A 21,483-nucleotide genomic window follows, 5' to 3' on the forward strand; every position below is an offset into this window, starting at 1 on the left:
AACTTTTGTATATCACCCGATATCAAACCGGTGAGCGAACTAGCGGTATTTTTACCATCCAAAACCTATACCCACTAAACTAGTAAACTAATTAAGAGTTCATTTAAAACTCTAAACTATTATTAACACCCTAATTACCCTACCTAAATTAACATATTAGTATATCTATCTAGGGGATGGTTCAAATGAAAACCACTTTTATTGTGAAAACTCGAAAACTAACAAAAAAGCCTAAAAAACCTAAAAAACATACAAAAAAAATTTTTTTTTTACAATTTTTTTAGAAAAATCGCTACTTTTTATATATGGACAAAAAAATTTCAAAAAAAAAAAAAAATTTGGTTGTACTGCACATGTGCACTAATACGGAAAGCCTAAACCACTTAACCCACCCCCCACCGACACCCCCCAAAAACCTAAACCCCCCCCCCCAAAACCTAAATTCATCCTCCCACCAAAAGCCTAACCCCCCCCCCAAAAAAAACCTAAACCCCCTACCCCCCACCCTCCCGAAAACCTAAAACTAAACCCTAAACATAAACCCGAAAAAAACCTAACCCCCCACCCCCACCCCCCAAAAACCTAAACCCCCCTCCCCCCCACACCCAAAAACCTAATCCTAATCCTAAACCTCCAAAAAAACTAACCCTAAAAGCTGAACTAGAATCAAAAAACTAATTTTAAGCATGTGATGCACATTGTAGTACATGTTATATTGCACATGTGCACTACTATAATAATAGTATTGAAAACAAGACGACACCATAAATCTTTTTTTATGTCATAAAAAATATGCTCGAATATACTTGAATGAAAGATAAGAAAATTTGTGATCTTATGGTGCCATTTTTGTTTTAAAATGATAACGTATGGAGAAATGAGAAATGTTTGAAAAGTTATATATTTTTTATTCCAATTTTACCCCTCCTTGATTAAAAGTCTTCCCTCCCTCCTTTTTAGTGGGTTTTAGTTAGTTTTCTAGTTTTCACAATAACTATTGGTTTTCATTTGAACCTTCCCCTATCTATATATATATATATATATATATATATATATATATATATATATACTAGCCGTTTACCCGCGCGATGCGGCGGGAAACATGTCACTTAGATTGGTGAGTTTAGGGCTATGTACGAGGAGGTTCGGTTTTGAGTTATACCAAAACCAAATTCGTGATACAATGGAAAACACAACACTTGCTGTAGGGGCGACAATTTGCAATGGGTATTTAATGTCACAGTCATATAAGTATAACCTAAAACTAACCCGACTTGTTTAGACTAAACTTAAACTCGCAAATTTCATGTTAAATTCGTCTCGTGTTATGTGTTCTTGTCAGAAAGTCATACCCCATGTAGATGTGCAGCACAAATGTAGACTATATTTCTAATAAAATATTTGTAGTTACGTAACGCTTGGCATATTCTACTCAACCACATGCCATTGGTTAAAGTTTATAAATAATAAAATAATTTGAAAGGTTAGCACATATCTTAATTATCATAAAGTAATACAACTTGTTGCCCGACTACCTGTCATTGCTTTGTAATTGTTCTTTTTCGTGTGGAATAATATTGTCGATTTACGCGAAAAAAAAATTAAAGGGAAAAACACAACCATTATATATTACTTAACTATTATTAGAGATATATTACTTCTTCGATTGATAATTTGAATACAAATAGCTATGTTTGACTAATTGTAAGCAATGAAGAAAAGCCAACATAGTTCATAAGTAATTTCTTTCAGAAGGGAGGTTCGGCTCATAATGCCAACCCTCTTGTTGAAAAGTCTAAATGCCCTCCGCACTTTTGGGAAAGAACACAACATCCAAATGTGATTTACAAAACAAATAAAAAAATACATTTTGAAACCAGATTTATAAGAATCATAAACTATGCATATTTCAATAACTTGCAACATAATTATAACCTTTATGTATAATAATGCTTTTAATATGGATTTTAGGTAAATTTCTATCGTCATTATACATGTTCTTGTGTGGCATATGACCAAAAATGGATGTCCTTTGGTGATAACACATTCCATGCACTCCACAAGTATCCAACCTGAGATAAAGATGACATACACTATTTATTTACTCCAAATAGTATAAAAGATAACAAATGCAATTGCTTTTGAAACATTGGCAACTAATAACTTCTCAACTATTGATGTAAGCTTGAAACTCAAATGTAACCTTGTGGTCAAAGATGAAAAAAGACTCCCATATCCTTTGTTTAGGAAGGAATATCCGTTACCAGACAGTAGGTAAAAATGCAGCTAATAATGCACGGTACCACCAGTAAATTCTAATAACATGAGAACAAAAACTATAAAATAACCAGCAAGAACAGACAGTTTCTTCCCCCCTTACAAAATTGGTGGGAATTCTTAATATACATTATGAAATTACTCTTGTGCGAGACAATCAATAATAGTGCATACAGAATAACAATTTTGGGAAACAAAGACTCATGGTGGCACTTGGTTGGATCCGTAAAACAGAATGAGAACATTAAAGAAAGCAAAGTTGACTTTTGAGGTCACCTATAGTTTTAAGCTTAATTACCTAGCAATCTTGACAACACTCATAAGAGGAATACACCTCACGCAAGATGCTAATAACACCCAAACATAAGACGGACCACCCTGTGACATTCGAGATGGGTTGACACGAAACAAACGTTGGCCAATTTCTAAAAAATGGTAAATGATAAATACGACAAATATTAGTACACGAACTATGTTACTTTAATAACAATTTAACTGCTGAATAAAATGCTTAAGGAGGCTGTGCAGGCTAATTATTTGTTAAATAACCCGAATTGACGCATTCAGAAGTATACAGGTCAAAAGTTGTCATATATGCCCCCCTTTTAAAAAAAATGATTTCATTCTCAATGTAATGATGTAAAGTAGAATTTTTGAGGCTGAGATTAGAGCGCTAACCTCCTGGTACCAGCTTCCAGAGGACCATATCTTGAATACACTGCTATGTAACTTGATATAGAAACATGTGACAATCCTGTCCAATAACATCCTTCTGTTACATATCTGTAATATAAAACTTTATCATAAAAGTTCTAAGGACCAGATCAGTACCAGTTTATTTGAGGTGGAATCCCAGAGGGACTTTCGAATTGTTTAATCCGACTGAGATGTGGCGGCCATCTGGTGCCCACTTAACACTCGTGACTGGACCCACATCGTCATCTAAAGTCATAAGTTCCGACGTGTTACCATCTGCAGCATCCCATAGATACACCGTATTTCCTAGGGCAATAAGGACGTTGTTGCTCCCCCAATCTAACAGATTCAAGTAGTAATCATCTTGAATATCGGGTGCATCAGATGTCCTTTCCAAAGTCTGTAACCAAACATTTTAGGACTTTAAACAATAATACAAATTTGAATTTAAGCACAAACAAGTATTGTAAATAATCACATGAGGGATGTAACTACGGGCCTTTACTGGCTTCGCCTGCTACACCGAAGGTCACCCGCTTGGAACCGCATCTGTTGGTGTCGGAGGCTTGTTCTTGAAAGCTAGAATCCTGGTTCTGTTCATGTTGAGGCTGTCCACCAACCACTTCCTGTACGCTTCCTTCGCCGGTGAGCTTGCAATCGGATTCTCCTTACCTTTTTGGACTGTGTTAGCATGCAATGCGCGTAATCAAAATCCATCGCTGATCTATTCAGTATGAATCTATCCAACTACAAACAAAACCCTAATTCAGTAACCGATTCAACCAAACAAAAAGCCCTACTCATGAAACAGAAATTACGTTTTTTCTAGAACTTTTTCTTTGAAGAATTTGGTCTTGTGCTGGAGAACAAGTTACAGATCCTGCATCCATGATATTAGTAGTAACAAAGATAGATTATAAACTGTTAGCTCGCTCACGTTCGATCCACATACCAAGTGAATCAGAATACAAAGTTAGTGAACACGATACATTATAAACCACATACACCCCAAGGTCAGCTCATGCCTTTGGTCTTCCTCTTCCTCTCTTAGCCGATGCAGCTCCACCATCCTCCTTTTTGGCAGCAGGAGGGCGGCCTCTTCCATGGCCTCTGCTAGAAGCCTTCCCGCCTCTTTTACTCTTTTTTTCAGCAACAACGTTAGCTTCTGAGTCACTATCATCATCGTCTTCTTCATTGTTGTTTTCCTCTTCGTCTTCTGGATTAAAAGCTTCTTTGGATTTCTTCCTCTTGTTGGATGTTTTTGCAGCAGCAGCTCATTTTTTTTGTTTGTTTGGCGGGTGATAGTTCCGCCCTAGGTTCTTCGACGCCTTCACCATCATAAATTTCAAGCTGCACAGAACCAGTGACGTATTCCAGTAAATATTTAAAAAATATTTGGAATAAAATGATTCTAAGTTACAAGTTCGGTTTACCAGATCAAGTTGATCACCGGCATTTGTTCGGTCCACAACCACCAAAGAATGTGCGAAACCACATGCAACACTGCACGATAACATAATAATCACACGATGTAAAAACATTAACGTGTTTTGTATGCACGTTTTGAAAATGCGTGTGTGATGCTTAGAATCAGATAGCTAGAAGGTGGAAACCTGAGATCCAAGAGCGGTTTAGGGTACATCAAATCATCACCGGTGTTCTTAATCTTGCCACGCATGTACATCTGCCCTGCACCTGAAATTACAAATTTGCCACTCAATCCAAGAGAACGTAAACGATCACCATTAAATTTTGTCCAAGATGCAAATAACAAAAGCGCGTACCACCAGTAACAGTAGAGTTTGCAGAACCAGCAGAAACGACTGCACCTGGACGTAAAACATTATGCTTGGTGAAAACATCAACACGACGAGGGGTAAACTTGTCCTTTTGCTCTCTATTCCCAAGCCTGTATCATTTTATATTGTATAATAAAATTAAAATGTAACGGGATGGTAAAAATAAGTTACTAACGGTACTTAAAATAAGAAGTACCAACCTTCCATATCCTCCAAAGCCCCACCTAGAACAAATTTACGAAGAAAGTGTTTAGTAATGAGGAACCACATCAATTAATCATCAAAACCTTTCATTTCATCAATATTTGGTAACAAGAGTGCAAGAAAGCTTATGTGTAAACGTAGCCCTTTGACTCCACAGCAACTGAACACAACCACATTAGATACAGAAGAATAAAAACAAACAAGATTAATATAAAAAGTTAAAAACCTGTGTGATTTGATCCACACGCCATGTTTACAATGGTTTCGTCGGCAAAAGAAGATATTGCAGCGGGTAGCAGAGCTATCTTTAGTATTATACTGAAAATAAGATAAAAAAATTATGATCTCATAATCATTATAATTTTAAATTAAAATAACTAAAAAGAAGACAACTATGACAAAAATGTTACCTCCATGTCAGATCCATGTCCAAGTTGACCATACTATGGAAGTCCAGCAGTTCTAGAAACCATAAACAACGTAGATTCAAGTTACATTTGGTCTAATTTACCATATATCAAACTAACATTATGAACAAAAATACGTGCACCATACAGTATAGAAGCACCTTCATCAGAAGTCAACCAAACAGTAAAGTCTGCTCCACAAGCAACCTTTGTGACTTCAGTTACCAAACAGCGGACTGGGTCTAACTCAAATTCTACAAAAAAAAAATAGATTCTGCTTTTAGTTATCAGGTTATTTAGGGGTTAAGTAATTAAAAACTATGGTCTCGATAAAACAAGTAGTTTGGTGAGCTCACCCGTTTTTGTTGAGCCTGTACCAAGCTGGCCGTGTTTATTCCACCCAAAAGAAAAAGAGAGACCATCTTCGGTCGCTACGACGGTATGAGATCTGAAAATTTTATCACTCCATTCACATTATCTATACACAGATCTGAAAATTTTATCACTCAGTTCACAAAACATTATAAAAACCCAGAACCAACACAGATCTGAAAATTTTTCGCAGATCTAACATAAATACATGAAATTTAACAGCGTATAAACATAAACTACACAAATACCAAACAAAAAGGTAGATCTGGTAAGGATGGTACCAATCTGGCCACCAACCAACGTCATCATCTTCCACCCACACCCACCATCGTTGACGAACGCAGCGCATGTCTGAAATACTACACAGATCCGGTGTCAGATAGAGAGATAATCATCGATCTGGTGTCACAGAGAAAGCCTAGATCTAAAAGCTCAGTTGCACAATCAACAATTTAAGCTTACCTGACGATTGTCGAGTGGTAGGAATGCTTGGGGTTTCTGAATCTCCGAGAGAGAGAGCTTGGGGTTTCTGAATCGCCGAGAGAGAGAGAGAGAGAGGGAGGCGGATAGGAATGAGATGAGAAATCTGAAACCCTAATGAGAGTGATACCGTGTTTTTTTTAATGAGTAGTACATTATGCATCTGATGTTGTACCCCGTGTGTTTTTTTTAGTGAAGGGTATAATTGGGATTGTAAATTATAATGTGCTTTAGAGGGTTGTAAACCATGCTTTAGGGGTGATTTAAAGGAATTTTTATGACTTTAAGAAGTCCTTTGGATATGCTTTATAAAGTAGTATAGATATAGATATATATATATATATATAACAAAAAAATATTAATCTAAACCTATAACCCCCAATCGGTCATGGTGGACCCTACCACAAGATCACCTACAAAAAATTTAGAGTATGGTGCTAGATATGAAGAGCATGGTATGTGAAATTATTTATTAAACACATTACTTCTTTCAATTATTCATATCACCGTCATACTCATTTTTATCATTCAAAATATCAACCAACACTCCCTTCCCCTGGTTCTTGGTCTCGGCCTCAAACCACCACAATAATACCACCATTTTCTTTGATTAAACACCCCATTTTCATCTAAATTAAGCCTATACAAGACCATCTAAGCATCACTTATACATGGAGCATACCTGGGGCTTTGGTTGGAGCTTAATCTTCTTCTTAATCATCTTATAATCTTGTGTAAAGTTGTAAGCTCTCACTAACCATCTTTTTTAAGTTTGTTATCATATGTAGATTATTAAAGTACTTGTTGATCATCTTGAAATCAAAGAAAAATTCCACTTAAAACCCTAAACCAAAACTTAACAAACTACTAAATGTGAAGTAATATGTGATTATTATGTGTTTAGAGTTGTATGAGTTGTATGATCTTGCTTATCTTGGTTAAAATAAGTTGTTTAAACTTATAATTTAAGTTGAGCATGTTGTTTATTTAGTGTAGTAACTTAAATAAGTGATGATCTTGTTATATTAGGCTTAAAAATACGATTTAAATAACTAAGTGTTTAAATAATGAAAAATCATCATCATTATGTTCATGAGCTTTTGTAACACCTCGAATTTTTGTGTCCAATAATGTGTTAACACGTGTCATTTGTTTACACGTGGCATCTATAATAAATAAAGGACTAATTTTGACAAACCTTGAAAGTATATAAATTCGAGGGTTATAAATGTCAACAAGGGTAAATATACTGTATAGTATCCCTAAATAATGCTTAAACCTTCAAACGAATAAATTATAGATCGTACAAAAATAAAACGCGGAAGAAAGTGAGAGATTACAAACTACAGGGGTTAACTGTGTCAACATGTTTAATAATACCTCTGAGTGACCCTTTAACGTTCCAAAGACTTTGTAACGGTATTATACCCTCACTAAAATAATATATATGAATTTCGCGAAGTTTCGATATGAAACGAGAAAGTTACGATCGAATTCGTAAAAGAAAGGTTAAAAGCGTCAATAATGAAAGTTAAGGCTTTCTGAACAATTAATAAATAAACCGGGGACTTAATAATGCGGGTAATTAACATGAGGCCCCTATCGGTAAATAACCGAGGGCCAAACCGCAAAGTTACCCCTTCAAATCCGAAAGGTCAGGCGAATCATTACGAAAGATTTCGTTATTAATGGCCAGATTCTGTAATAATTACAAAAAGATTTAAAAATCCTGAAATCTTAACCTTAGGCGACCCGCGTGAAGTTTCAACATAAGTTGAGGCGGGCCGCGAGCCTCCCTTATAACTCGCCTGATTTCTTAACTTTAGGCGACCCGCGTTAAAAAGCATGGGATCTCCCATGCGGGCCGCGTAAAGTGCCCAGATGCAGTAAAATTGATGTTTTCTTGACTTTTGCAAACTTGAACGATCAAACCTCAAACAAGGAGGCATGGGCACCCTACAATTAACCCATATCACCTAGGGGACACCTACCATTACCTCTGGTCAGATGGTAGTGCTTGCAATGATCAATAAGGCTTGGCATTGGCTATAAATAGCATGCCTTAAGCATAACAATTCACACAACTCAAAAACACTTATATCTGATCATTCAAGAGCTCCCTAGCATTCTTTTCTGTTCTCTCATCAAGAGTTAGCTTCTGTAAGTCATTCATAACCATTATGGTTTCACATTTCCATAGTTATAGCTCATAAACGCAACCGTCGTAACTAACGGTTGTCATTGCAATATCTTGCAAATGGTTCAGTCTTATGACGAATCAAAAATGGTTATGAGTTGGTATTTATGTGGGTATTAAACCTCTAAAATGGTTCCCCCTGATCACCACTCTAACTATGTCAATTATCGAGTCAAACGTGCGGTTAAAAAGTCAACAGAAAGCTATTTTAGCGATTTAAGCATAATCTGTAATATATATGTTATGGAACCTGTTTTGATAGTCATAAAACATGATAATAAGTATATAAACATGTTTGCGCTCGTTTGAATCGATCATTTACTATATAGAACCGGTTCGGAGCCGAATGTCGCAAAAGTTTGACTTTTGTTTTGACTTCAGTTCTGACCCGTTTTAGTGAGGTATAAATATACCTTAAGACTCTCTTAGGACCAGGTCACATGTTGGTATACGCCTCTGTGGTCGGTTCATGAGTTATCCGAGTCTTTTGCGCAATTCCGTCATTCGCCTAAAAGTTGACCGTAACGGCCTTTTAAAATTAAAACGAGTATTTCGGACACGTGAACGGACCAAAACCTTGCTTATTGAATTATAAGCATGTCCCTAAAGTTTCACGTCAATCCGAGGTCTAGAATGAGAGTTATGCTAAAAGGCGCACTTTTAAGAAAGTTTTGTAATTAACGGCGCAATTAGCATAACGCCCATCTAACCCAAGTTTTCGTCACCAAAACTTTTACCCACTGTGGTAAAATAATATTTTGGGAATTTTAAAGATTTTTAATAATTTTTACCTTGCTCATAACCTGCGGTTATGGCTACGGTTCGGTAAATACCGAATATGCCCTTTTTGGCCAAAACGGGAGTTCTACAAGGTCTTTTGACCCGATTCCAGTTGCTACCGGTTTTAAATAATAAATAAAATATTTTAAGCTTTATAAGCTGTTCGGGAAACTCAGATTTCCTGTAGAACTCAAAAAGCCCTTTTAAAGTCTTTAAAATGACCGAAAAGCCCCTACGGGGCATAATACTAACTTAAACTCGTTACGGGCATTACGGAAGGTATCCTACTGATACCAAAATACTTTTAAGGCATATTGACTTAGGAAATAAGCGTACGACTCTCATAGTTAACCGTTTCGCCTATTTGCGCACACGGTACGGCTCATGGAACTAGTTTTCGTGCAATAGCCGATATGGGTCAAATTATATTATTTGAACCCCAAAATCCAGAGTATGAACTATAAACCCATATAAAACAAGTCTCTGAACTTGTTGGGTCCAAATCATACTCCATTCTCGGTTTTCGCCTTTTCGTGCGAATTAACCATATCTATATATCGGAATCAACCGGTTTAAGCTACGGCTAATACAAGGACCGTTAGGATTCTAAGAGGTTAATTAAAACCTTCGTTCCAGATTAGGAGCCCCAGTAAAAGCTATCGGTGACTTGATCTAAATTAAGGATTAATACTTGCAAAGGTAAATACTTTTGACTTAATTCCCCTATATGGGCTTGGGTTACGGTATATTAATACCGCTTGATTGAGCATTATATACTTCCATCGCTTAGGTGGTTAATTGATTAAATATGATCGGCTCATTTAAACAGTTTTGTTGCTTATAAGCCTTTGGGGGGTTTAATGACCGTTGTCCCGGATATCCTTGGCATCATTTTACGAAATGGCCACGACCATCGACATCCCGGTGTAGGCGTACACCCGGTATAAAGTGTCGACATTAAAACTAAAAGACGTAGCCGTTGGTTTCTGTACTACGGTTTTACGCAAACGTGGTGTGTCTATAAATCTTTAACCCGGCACGACCCGGGCTACTGAACGCATGAAAGAACATGTAAAACGTTCACAAGATCATTATGAATTTTCCCAAGTTATAAAAGAGTTTGTGCCTTGTGCATTCAAATCAATTTTAATAAACATTTTCAAATGTGTCAGTTGAATGTATTTACCAGTGTAAACTGACGTATTTTCCCCAAAAAGATTAAGTGCAGGTACCTAAACGTAATTGGCTGGTATTAGCTCCCTAGCGTCGGGATAAGCCTCGCAAGCTTGATTGCAGTATCTAATGGAACAATACTTTACCTTTATTTTCGATCCACTGTGGATATTCAACTCTGTAATACATTTTGATATTACAATCAGAGGTTGAAATTATACATTTTAAATTATGCTTCCGCTGTGCATTATATAATTGTGTGGTTTGACTATATTGTTGCCAACATCGTCACGGTAATCCCCCACCGGGCCCACCGGTGAGACACGTGGAAATCGGGGTGTGACAGGTTGGTATCAGAGCCAACATTGAGTGAATTAAACACTATCCTATTGTGTTTAATCTCAGTGACACAATTGCACATACTTGAGTCTAGGCAATAACTTAGGACAAATTCGGATTTTTACTCCTTTTTGTCTTTATTTTTCGATATGATTTTTAATAAGTTTTGGAGCAGGAAAATGCCACCTGTTATATTCCGAGGGAGAGGAAGGGGACGAAGAGGCCGAGGAGAAATCGTGACACATCACGATCAAGAAGCTGGACCTTCTGGTACAAGACATCCTTCGATGACTCGAAGCGAAGAGCCACAACGACGAAGAGATCTTTACGAACCAGCGAGGCATTCCACTTCGCACAGCTCAACGCCATCCTACCGGCACTCCTTTGGGCCAGATTCAGAAAATAATCCCAACAACCCACAACCTTCCTTCATACCTCTACAACGATCGGTATCACACCGGAACTACGACGACCCTAGTCCGTACTACGTAGCTCAGTTTAATCCGGCTGACTACATACAGGAACCTTCAGGTTTTGTTCCACTAGGACCACAAGACCATTTTTCTGAAGATCCCATGGAGGAAGATGAGGATCCAACTGAACCAGCTCGTGGTACGCCCACGCATCCGATAGAAGTGTCTGATGGATCTTCATATCATGGTCCACAGTATCAAGGCCCAGATAGCTTTATGGCCTTGTTTGACCGACATGAGTGGTACAACACACCATCTCATCAGACACAACAACCGAGACATCCACAGGATCCCTCTGAGGATTCACGCTTTGAGGCAGTTACGCCACCACCTCCGCCACCGGCACAACCAGTTATACCTGATCCGTCGAGGCGTAGGAGGACCAATGCTCGTATGTCTACACGAGGAGGAGGGGGTAACCACTTCAGCACTCCTCGACATTCTAGTAGTAGCCACTATCCGCCACTACATGAAGAAGGACCTTCAAGTCCTATACAAGAAGCGAACTCCGCACCTACTGCACGAAATTCGCCACCATTTGGGTATGACCAACCCATACCAGCTTACACAGGTCCAACGGCTTACAACCCGTTTGAACCGTCACAAGCACAATACAACTACGGCTATGAGCGCGACCCATATGTGGTGTCGGCTAGATATAATGCGCGCTACCCTGACGGAGCACATGGAAACATGGGACCACCGGACTACTCAGCTCATGGGTATCCAATACCTCCCAGACCTCCCGTTCCGCATCAAGCGCAACAACCACGTTTTTCTCCTCCTGAACAGGAAGAAATACTCCATCGACTAGATCGTGTGGAGAGAGAATTCGAGGAAGAAAAGAAAAGCCACCGAGGATTTCTCAAGGGCTTGGCGAACCTACTAAAGGGCAAAAAGAAGAAACGTGACCACTAGCCCTTAATAGTAGTACTACTGTAACTTCTACTTTGAAATAAGTCCCTGCGTGGACAACTTATCGTATTTCAGTCCCTACGTGGACTTATATTTAGTTCTTGCATGGACACCTATCTTATATTAGTCCCTGCGTGGACCTGTCACTTATTTTAAAACCTCTATGGAGGTATGTACTATCTGAAAGACCCGTTTAGGGCAATATGTATTTGTATTTGAGATTTGGAATGTATGTTATGAGTTTTGTTTTAATATATATAAAAAAAAATAAATAAATCAAAACCATTCCTTTTATATTGATCTGCCTAATAAAGAATCTTAAGGGGGTGAAACCTAGCTTGGGGTCTTTTAAGATCAGTCAAGATGGTACGACCTAGCTGAAAAGATTCTGATTCCCTGTTAACCTCTGTACGCATGTTAACATTCTTGGCAGATGTGATTCGTTATAATCACGCACGTCATTCTTATACAATAATCCTTTGAGGATTTCAAAACCCAACTAAATGATATCTAGATCGTGGGTTAAATCACCAATGAAGGTGATCAGTACTATAAAAACATCCATTTAGTGATGCAATGCCTACGGGCCAGTATTATAAAGACATCCATTAGTGATGCATTGCCTACGGGCCAACATATTAAAACATCCATTAGAGATGTAGTGCCTACGGGCCAACCATATTAAAAACATCCCTTTTGGGATGTAGTGCCTACGGGCTAATCATATTGAAACATCCATTAGAGGTGTAGTGCCTATGGGCCATAATAATTGTCTTATAAAGACAAAAGACAGTGGTGGTCTATGACTCCCTGTCGAAAAGAGATAAAGAACTACGGTTCAATTCTCTATGCCTTGATTCTATGAAATCTCGGCTGATATTATAAAACATCATCGTGATTAGGCTTTATGCCGCCAGTACTATTTATATAGTTAAAATAGGATATATTCAAATCCTAATATTTAATGTAATGAGATAATAAGTTAACCGAATATGGTCTCTGTACCATGGTTGACAAATTGTCATAAAAGACAATCATATAATAATCTTCTAAATTAAAATTTTGTTATCTTCTGTAACAGATTCAAGTTACAAATGGCGGATCCCAATGGTGAGAACAGCCACACGAATGAAGATGACTATGACAATGCGTCAGTACATTTGACAGGCGCGCAACTAAAGGCTCTGATCAACAATGCTGTCCAGGCAGCGATTGATCGTCAAAATACTGAGTCTCAAGGCAGATCTGTGTCAAAACCACACTCTAAACCAAAGACACACTCCAAACCACCCTCTGAACCCAAGAAAGATGACGACAAGCATTCGTCTACTGAGCACAGCGTTCACCGTGATAGAGAATATACGGATGCGTCTGGTGCTAAGGGTTGCACCTACAAATACTTTGTATCATGTAAGCCCCGTGAATTTACAGGGGAGAAAGGTGCGGTTGACTGTATCACCTGGCTGGACGAGATGGACACGATTGTGGACATCAGCGGGTGCACTGAGAGGGACGTGGTTAAGTTTGTGTCCCAGTCATTCAAGGGCGAGGCCCTGGCGTGGTGGAGAGCTCTGGTGCAGGCTTCAGGTAAGTCTGTCTTATACAAGATGTCATGGGGGGAGTTTATTACCCTCATAAAAGAAAACTACTGCCCTCAGCACGAGGTTGAGAAGATTGAGGCGGATTTTGTCTCACTAGTGATGACAAACCTGGATTGTCAAGCTTATCTGACAAGCTTTAACACTATGTCACGCCTGGTGCCATATCTTGTGACACCAGAACCAAGAAGGATTGCCCGATTCATTGGGGGCTTAGAGCCGGCGATCAAGGCCAGCGTGAAGGCCTCTAGGCCAACGACCTTCAGGTCAGTTACTGACCTCTCCTTGTCTCTTACACTTGATGCTGTCCGTCTGAGGGCACAAAGGAGCAAGGAGGCTGAAAAGCGAAAGCGTGAGGATGATACCTCACGAAAGTCTGGGAAAAAGCACCGCGGAAACGGTGAAGGAAAGAGAGGGTCGGAGGCAAAGAAAGAGGGGCAAGCTGATGGAAGACCTTACTGCAAGGTCTGCAAGAAACCTCACTCCGGGAAGTGTAGGTTTGCGTCTGGTTCGCAGTCGCAACAAAGGACTCCACCCTGTGGGCTATGCAAGTCCAAGGAGCATAAGACAGTGGAGTGCAAGAAGATAAAGGACGCAACCTGTTTTAATTGCAATGAAAAGGGGCACATAAAGAGTAATTGCCCGAAGTATGCCAAGAAGGCGGAAGAGACGAAGAAATCAAATGCGAGAATTTTTCGCTTGGATGCAAAGGAAGCAGTTAAGGACGACACTGTGCTTACAGGTACTTTTCTCGTAAATAATATATTTGCAAGAGTACTGTTCGATTCTGGCGCTGACAAATCCTTTGTAGACCAGAAATTTTGCCAACTACTAAATATGCCAATCAAAACCCTAGACATGAAATACGAAGTAGAGTTAGCAGACGGCACGATAGAAACCGTCTCTACTGTTCTAGAAGGATGTGAAATATCCATTAGGAACCATTCTTTTCCTTTATCTCTACTTCCTTTCAAATTAGCGGGTTTTGACATCGTGCTAGGCATGGACTGGTTATCCCGTAACCAGGCCCAAATCATTTGCGGCAAAAGGCAAATAGTTTTAAAGACTCCGAGTGGTGAATCTCTTACTATTCGAGGGGATACGCATTACGGATTGCCCGAAGACGCATCTATGCTGAAAGCTTCAAGGTGTTTGAAAAGAGGCTGTGTAATTTACATGGCTCAAGTGATAATTGAAGAACCAAAGCCGAAGATCGAGGATCTTCCAGTCATTTCTGAATACCCCGAGGTTTTTCCTGAAGAACTACCTGGTTTGCCACCAGATAGACAAGTGGAGTTCAGAATCGACATCATTCCTGGAGCAGCTCCGATAGCCAGAGCACCTTACAGACTAGCGCCAACGGAAATGAAAGAGCTGAGGACCCAGTTGGATGAACTGCTGGCGAAAGGTTTTATCAGACCTAGTTCATCTCCCTGGGGAGCTCCTGTCCTATTTGTAAAGAAGAAGGACGGATCGATGCGGTTGTGCATCGACTATAGAGAACTGAATAAAGTTACCATAAAGAACAGATATCCTTTGCCAAGGATCGATGATCTGTTCGATCAGCTGCAAGGAGCAAGCTACTTCTCCAAGATCGACTTAAGGTCGGGCTATCATCAACTAAGGGTCAGAGATGAAGATGTACACAAGACTGCATTTAGGACTCGCTATGGTCATTACGAGTTCCTAGTGATGCCTTTCGGGCTCACAAATGCACCGGCTGCGTTCATGGATCTCATGAATCGCGTTTGCAAGCCGTATCTAGATAAATTCGTCATAGTCTTCATCGACGATATCCTTATCTATTCCAAGAATCAAGCTGACCACGAGAAGCACCTCCGTTGCATTCTCGAATTACTACAACGTGAGAAACTCTACGCCAAATTCTCGAAATGTGAATTCTGGCTACGAGAAGTTCAGTTTTTAGGACACGTTGTGAGTGAGCGTGGTATCCAAGTGGATCCCGCTAAGGTAGAGGCAGTTATGAACTGGCAAGAGCCAAAGACGCCTACCGAAATCCGTAGCTTCCTGGGTTTAGCAGGATACTACCGAAGATTTATTGAAAATTTTTCAAGGATTGCTGCGCCCTTGACTTCTTTGACCAAGAAGAAAGAAAAGTACATTTGGGGCCCGAAGCAGCAAGAGTCCTTCGAAATATTGAAGCAAAAGCTAAGCAACGCACCTGTGTTGACCTTACCTGAGGGTACAGATGAATTCGTAGTTTACTGCGATGCATCACACACGGGCATGGGGTGTGTGCTTATGCAGAAAGGCAAGGTGATTGCCTATGCTTCAAGGCAATTAAAGGTGCATGAAAAGAATTACACCACCCATGATTTGGAGTTGGGTGCCGTTGTATTTGCACTTAAGCTGTGGAGGCACTACCTTTATGGTATTAAATTTGTGATTTATTCTGATCACAAAAGCCTCCAGCACCTGTTCAACCAGAAAGAATTGAACATGAGGCAACGCTGTTGGATGGAAACCCTGAATGATTATGACTGTGAAATCAGGTACCATCCCGGCAAGGCGAATGTGGTCGTCGATGCTTTGAGCAGGAAGGAAAGGGTAAAACCCATTCGAATCAATGCCAAGAGCATTGAAGTTAAGAATAATTTAATTGAAAGGATATTAGCTGCGCAGCGTGAGGCTGTGTTGGAAGCTAATTATCCTAATGAAAAGCTGGGAGTGACCGAGGAGCAGTTGACTCTTAGCAAGGATGGAATTCTTAGGCTGAATGGACGTATATGGGTTCCGATTTACGGAGGACTACGTGATGTTGTTCTACAGGAAGCCCATAGTTCCAAATACTCAGTCCATCCGGGTGCAGATAAAATGTACCAAGACTTAAAGGCAAATTATTGGTGGATAGGCATGAAAAAGTCTGTAGCCGCCCATGTAGCAAAGTGCTTGACTTGTGCTCAAGTCAAAGCCGAGCACCAAAAGCCGTCTGGTTTGCTACAACAGCCTGAACTTCCCGAGTGGAAGTGGGAATGTGTAACTATGGACTTCATAACCAAGTTACCCAAAACCAAGAAAGGAAACGATACAATATGGGTCATAGTCGATAGGCTGACTAAATCAGCTCATTTTCTACCCATCAAGGAGACGTATAGCTCCGATATGCTAGCCCAACTATATGTTGATAAGATTGTAGCCTTACACGGCATACCCGTGTCTATTATCTCCGACAGGGATACTAGATACACGTCACACTTCTGGAAGAGTTTCCAGCAATCTTTGGGCACGCGTCTAAACTTTAGTACGGCTTACCATCCACAGACGGACGGTCAAAGTGAGCGTACTATCCAAACGCTAGAAGACATGCTACGCGCATGTGCGATCGATTTAGGTGGTAACTGGGATAAAAACCTACCCCTGATCGAATTCTCCTACAATAATAGCTACCACACCAGCATAAAGGCTGCGCCTTTTGAGGCATTATATGGTAGGAAATGCAGATCGCCTGTTTGTTGGGCGGAAGTAGGAGAGGTCCAATTATCAGGACCAGAGATTGTATTCCAGACGACGGACAAGATTGTCCAGATCCGGGAGCGTCTCAAGGCTGCCCGCGATAGGCAGAAGAGCTACGCTGATCCAAAGCGTAAGGATTTTCACGTCGAAGTGGGTGAAAAGGTATTACTTAAGGTATCGCCCTGGAAGGGGGTGATGCGTTTCGGCAAGAAGGGCAAGCTGAGTCCGAGATACATAGGGCCTTTTGAGGTCATTGAACGGGTCGGATCAGTTGCCTATAAGTTGAACTTGCCTGAAGAGCTCAATGGAATTCACAATGTGTTCCACATCTGCAATCTCAAAAAGTGCTTCGCCGACGAATCGTTGGTGATTCCACACACAGATGTGCATATAGATGAGAGCTTAAAGTTTATAGAAAAACCCTTGTCGATTGAAGATCGACAGGTAAAGAAGCTTCGCAGAAAACACGTGCCGATTGTAAAAGTCAAATGGGATGCTCGTAGAGGTCCAGAATATACGTGGGAAGTCGAAGCTACAATGAAAGAAAAATACCCCTATTTATTTGAGTAAATCTCGGGTCGAGATTTATTTTAAGGGGGTGAGGATGTAACACCTCGAATTTTTGTGTCCAATAATGTGTTAACACGTGTCATTTGTTTACACGTGGCATCTATAATAAATAAAGGACTAATTTTGACAAACCTTGAAAGTATATAAATTCGAGGGTTATAAATGTCAACAAGGGTAAATATACTGTATAGTATCCCTAAATAATGCTTAAACCTTCAAACGAATAAATTATAGATCGTACAAAAATAAAACGCGGAAGAAAGTGAGAGATTACAAACTACAGGGGTTAACTGTGTCAACATGTTTAATAATACCTCTGAGTGACCCTTTAACGTTCCAAAGACTTTGTAACGGTATTATACCCTCACTAAAATAATATATATGAATTTCGCGAAGTTTCGATATGAAACGAGAAAGTTACGATCGAATTCGTAAAAGAAAGGTTAAAAGCGTCAATAATGAAAGTTAAGGCTTTCTGAACAATTAATAAATAAACCGGGGACTTAATAATGCGGGTAATTAACATGAGGCCCCTATCGGTAAATAACCGAGGGCCAAACCGCAAAGTTACCCCTTCAAATCCGAAAGGTCAGGCGAATCATTACGAAAGATTTCGTTATTAATGGCCAGATTCTGTAATAATTACAAAAAGATTTAAAAATCCTGAAATCTTAACCTTAGGCGACCCGCGTGAAGTTTCAACATAAGTTGAGGCGGGCCGCGAGCCTCCCTTATAACTCGCCTGATTTCTTAACTTTAGGCGACCCGCGTTAAAAAGCATGGGATCTCCCATGCGGGCCGCGTAAAGTGCCCAGATGCAGGAAAATTGATGTTTTCTTGACTTTTGCAAACTTGAACGATCAAACCTCAAACAAGGAGGCATGGGCACCCTACAATTAACCCATATCACCTAGGGGACACCTACCATTACCTCTGGTCAGATGGTAGTGCTTGCAATGATCAATAAGGCTTGGCATTGGCTATAAATAGCATGCCTTAAGCATAACAATTCACACAACTCAAAAACACTTATATCTGATCATTCAAGAGCTCCCTAGCATTCTTTTCTGTTCTCTCATCAAGAGTTAGCTTCTGTAAGTCATTCATAACCATTATGGTTTCACATTTCCATAGTTATAGCTCATAAACGCAACCGTCGTAACTAACGGTTGTCATTGCAATATCTTGCAAATGGTTCAGTCTTATGACGAATCAAAAATGGTTATGAGTTGGTATTTATGTGGGTATTAAACCTCTAAAATGGTTCCCCCTGATCACCACTCTAACTATGTCAATTATCGAGTCAAACGTGCGGTTAAAAAGTCAACAGAAAGCTATTTTAGCGATTTAAGCATAATCTGTAATATATATGTTATGGAACCTGTTTTGATAGTCATAAAACATGATAATAAGTATATAAACATGTTTGCGCTCGTTTGAATCGATCATTTACTATATAGAACCGGTTCGGAGCCGAATGTCGCAAAAGTTTGACTTTTGTTTTGACTTCAGTTCTGACCCGTTTTAGTGAGGTATAAATATACCTTAAGACTCTCTTAGGACCAGGTCACATGTTGGTATACGCCTCTGTGGTCGGTTCATGAGTTATCCGAGTCTTTTGCGCAATTCCGTCATTCGCCTAAAAGTTGACCGTAACGGCCTTTTAAAATTAAAACGAGTATTTCGGACACGTGAACGGACCAAAACCTTGCTTATTGAATTATAAGCATGTCCCTAAAGTTTCACGTCAATCCGAGGTCTAGAATGAGAGTTATGCTAAAAGGCGCACTTTTAAGAAAGTTTTGTAATTAACGGCGCAATTAGCATAACGCCCATCTAACCCAAGTTTTCGTCACCAAAACTTTTACCCACTGTGGTAAAATAATATTTTGGGAATTTTAAAGATTTTTAATAATTTTTACCTTGCTCATAACCTGCGGTTATGGCTACGGTTCGGTAAATACCGAATATGCCCTTTTTGGCCAAAACGGGAGTTCTACAAGGTCTTTTGACCCGATTCCAGTTGCTACCGGTTTTAAATAATAAATAAAATATTTTAAGCTTTATAAGCTGTTCGGGAAACTCAGATTTCCTGTAGAACTCAAAAAGCCCTTTTAAAGTCTTTAAAATGACCGAAAAGCCCCTACGGGGCATAATACTAACTTAAACTCGTTACGGGCATTACGGAAGGTATCCTACTGATACCAAAATACTTTTAAGGCATATTGACTTAGGAAATAAGCGTACGACTCTCATAGTTAACCGTTTCGCCTATTTGCGCACACGGTACGGCTCATGGAACTAGTTTTCGTGCAATAGCCGATATGGGTCAAATTATATTATTTGAACCCCAAAATCCAGAGTATGAACTATAAACCCATATAAAACAAGTCTCTGAACTTGTTGGGTCCAAATCATACTCCATTCTCGGTTTTCGCCTTTTCGTGCGAATTAACCATATCTATATATCGGAATCAACCGGTTTAAGCTACGGCTAATACAAGGACCGTTAGGATTCTAAGAGGTTAATTAAAACCTTCGTTCCAGATTAGGAGCCCCAGTAAAAGCTATCGGTGACTTGATCTAAATTAAGGATTAATACTTGCAAAGGTAAATACTTTTGACTTAATTCCCCTATATGGGCTTGGGTTACGGTATATTAATACCGCTTGATTGAGCATTATATACTTCCATCGCTTAGGTGGTTAATTGATTAAATATGATCGGCTCATTTAAACAGTTTTGTTGCTTATAAGCCTTTGGGGGGTTTAATGACCGTTGTCCCGGATATCCTTGGCATCATTTTACGAAATGGCCACGACCATCGACATCCCGGTGTAGGCGTACACCCGGTATAAAGTGTCGACATTAAAACTAAAAGACGTAGCCGTTGGTTTCTGTACTACGGTTTTACGCAAACGTGGTGTGTCTATAAATCTTTAACCCGGCACGACCCGGGCTACTGAACGCATGAAAGAACATGTAAAACGTTCACAAGATCATTATGAATTTTCCCAAGTTATAAAAGAGTTTGTGCCTTGTGCATTCAAATCAATTTTAATAAACATTTTCAAATGTGTCAGTTGAATGTATTTACCAGTGTAAACTGACGTATTTTCCCCAAAAAGATTAAGTGCAGGTACCTAAACGTAATTGGCTGGTATTAGCTCCCTAGCGTCGGGATAAGCCTCGCAAGCTTGATTGCAGTATCTAATGGAACAATACTTTACCTTTATTTTCGATCCACTGTGGATATTCAACTCTGTAATACATTTTGATATTACAATCAGAGGTTGAAATTATACATTTTAAATTATGCTTCCGCTGTGCATTATATAATTGTGTGGTTTGACTATATTGTTGCCAACATCGTCACGGTAATCCCCCACCGGGCCCACCGGTGAGACACGTGGAAATCGGGGTGTGACAGCTTTATACATATATGTGTTAAACTTGAAGGATTGAGGACTATAATGGCCTAAACTTGATGTTTTAAGAACTAATAAATCTGATTTTTAAAAGTATCAAGTGATTTAATATATGGTTATAAAAAAAAACTACATTTAGAAAGTCTTAACATGCAAGACATAAAACTCTTGAAATCTTTTTAGAAAAATGAGTATGTAAAAGCTCATGAATTTAGGGTATAAATGGGGATATTTGGTTACTTGAAAGTATGGATTGTGGAGATTAGTATGATAATAATGCTAATGGTAAGTTGAAGATGAT

The 21,483-nt window shown here is 39.4% G+C and overlaps 1 pseudogene; it reads right to left on the minus strand.

Moving 5' to 3' along the window:
* Positions 1-1,714: 1,714 nt before the first annotated feature.
* Positions 1,715-6,398, minus strand: LOC110936301 (annotated as a pseudogene).
* Between the last annotated feature and the right edge of the window lie 15,085 nt (positions 6,399-21,483).

This window comes from Helianthus annuus, chromosome 11 (assembly GCF_002127325.2).
Source record: "Helianthus annuus cultivar XRQ/B chromosome 11, HanXRQr2.0-SUNRISE, whole genome shotgun sequence".
Classification (NCBI taxonomy): domain Eukaryota; kingdom Viridiplantae; phylum Streptophyta; class Magnoliopsida; order Asterales; family Asteraceae; genus Helianthus; species Helianthus annuus.